Genomic DNA, 2,500 nt, shown 5'->3' with positions numbered 1-2,500 from the left:
GTTAAGTTTGATGATGGTGTTGGTGGCGGTGATGCTGATGGTGGTATTGTTGATAGTTGTGGTGATGGTGGTAGTGGTAGTGGTGGTGGTGGTGGTGATGGTTGTGGTGGCGGTCGTGATGGTGATTGTGTGGTGGTGATGATGGTTGAGGTGGTGGTCGTGATGGTAGTTGTGGTGGTGATGATGGTGGTATTGTTGATGGTTGTGGTGGTGGTGGTGATGGTTGTGGTAGTGGTGGTGATGGTGATTGTGTGGTGGTGCGTTGCTGATGACGACGATTTTGAAGGAAGGGATTGCGGGGTGGTTGGGGGGGGGGGTGAGAACCAAGAACTGGAATGGGGAGGGTGGGAGGGGTGTGGGGGGAAGAGAGGGAAAATGCTCATGATAAAGTTCGTGTGGATACTGATGAGATGACCAGCGACCATGGCGATGATGATGATGATGACTGTGATGATGGTGATGGTGGTGGTGACGGTGGTGTCGATGAAGAAACGACAAGAGGTAAACTGGTTTCGAGCGATGATGACGATGATTATGATGGTGATGACCATGATGATGGTGATGATAGGAGGAATGGTTTCTTGGCCACGTTTCCTTCGAATTCGTCGATGTGCGTATCGTAGTGTCAGTCCCAGTTTCAATGCGGAGTGGACGCTGTGTGCAGACCTGTCCTGTAATTATTTGTACGTTTCACCTGTATCTTCTTCTTCTTCTTCTTCTTCTGCGTTCACTCGTATGCACACGAGTGGGCTTTTACGTGTATGACCGTTTTTACCCCGCCATGTAGGCAGCCATACTCCGTTTTCGGGGGTGTGCATGCTGGGTATGTTCTTGTTTCCACAACCCACCGAACGCTGACATGGATTACAGGATCTTTAACGTGCGTATTTGATCTTCTGCTTGCATATACACACGAAGGGGGTTCAGGCACTAGCAGGTCTGCGCATATGTTGACCTGGGAGATGGTAAAAATCTCCACCCTTTACCCTCACCTGTATCAAACTGATAAAGCCCGACGTGCCTATAGCACCAGTCTGATTCATGACTGATTGTTTGATGGTTTGACCGTCTTACTGACTGGTTGATTTAGTGATTGATTGATTGATTGATTTATGGGCGGATGAATTCGTCCTGGCTTATTGACTGGTTGATTGGTTGGTTGGTTATGGGCATATTGATTCGTCCTGTCTTACTGATTAATTGATCGATTGATTGAATATGGGCATATTGATTCGTTCTGTCTTACTGATTGATTGATCGATTGATTGAATATGGGCATATTGATTCGTCCTGTCTTACTGACTGATTGGTTGATTGATTGAATATGGGCATATTGATTCGTCCTGTCTTACTGATTGATTGATTGATTGATTGAATATGGGCATATTGATTCGTCCTGTCTTACTGACTGATTGATTGATTGAATATGGGCATATTGATTCGTCCTGTCTTATTGAATGATTCATTGATTGATTGAATATGGGCATATTGATTCGTCCTGTCTTACTGAATGATTGATTGATTGATTGAATATGGGCATATTGATTCGTCCTGTCTTACTGACTGATTGATTGATTGAATATGGGCATATTGATTCGTCCTGTCTTACTGAATGATTGATTGATTGATTGAATATGGGCATATTGATTCGCCCTGTCTTACTGATTGATTGATTGATTGAATATGGGCATATTGATTCGTCCTATCTTCTGACTGATTCATTGATTGATTGATTAATTGAATATGGGCATATTGATTCGTTCTGTCATACTGATTGATTCATTGATTGTATATGGGCTGGTCACTTCATCCATTCGTGTTGTGATCATATATATAGCTCCGCCATCTGCACGTGCCCCCAAGCAGGGCTGGGTTGAAGAAGAGTATGGTTTGTGCATGGCTGGTGGAGATGAAGGGTTACAGTTTCAGGGTTCAGTTTCTCCCAGGAGGCGTCACTGCGTTCGGGCAAATCCATATACCTTACGTCATATCTGCAAAGGTGGATAGACGCATGACAGCAGCAGAACCCAACGCGCTTGTCAGACCTTGAGTGCATCCACATAAAGATAATGATTATTTATGTACCTGTCAGAATGTGTTGATTTTCTTGTTGTTGTTTGTTACATAATTTTGCCCGGTGACAACACTTTTTGTCGCCATGGGTTCTTTTATCAGTGCGCGAATGGCTTGGTTTATCGCCTCATCCGAATGACTGTCTTTTGCTGCTCAGCTTGATTTTCCTTTTCCAGTCCAGTTTGGGACAAAGGTCGATAGCGAGATTCGAACCCAGACCCTAACTGACATTATAATCGTAGATAAGCGTCTTAACCATCCTGCCATCTTGCTCCTCAAATGAGTTATTAATCATCAGTCAAGACAAAAACACTACTGAATGAGTAACTGACTAATCAGTTCATTGGCTGGCTGACTGACTGACTGACTGTCTGCAAATGACTGTGTGCTTTCAAAGCGCTTAGACAATTTGGTCCTTTATCGAAGA

The 2,500-nt window shown here is 44.0% G+C and overlaps 1 protein-coding gene across 1 annotated transcript in view; it reads left to right on the top strand.

Annotated features, from left to right (window-relative positions):
- Positions 1 to 2,500, top strand: part of LOC143300803 (atrial natriuretic peptide receptor 1-like) — a 397,103-nt gene that overhangs the window by 340,777 nt on the left and 53,826 nt on the right. The window lies entirely within an intron of this gene.

The sequence above is a fragment of the Babylonia areolata genome, chromosome 26 (genome assembly GCF_041734735.1).
Source record: "Babylonia areolata isolate BAREFJ2019XMU chromosome 26, ASM4173473v1, whole genome shotgun sequence".
NCBI classification, from domain to species: Eukaryota; Metazoa; Mollusca; class Gastropoda; order Neogastropoda; family Buccinidae; genus Babylonia; species Babylonia areolata.
Note: the sequence above shows the minus strand (reverse complement) of the source record. Positions and strands in the feature narration are given on the sequence as shown.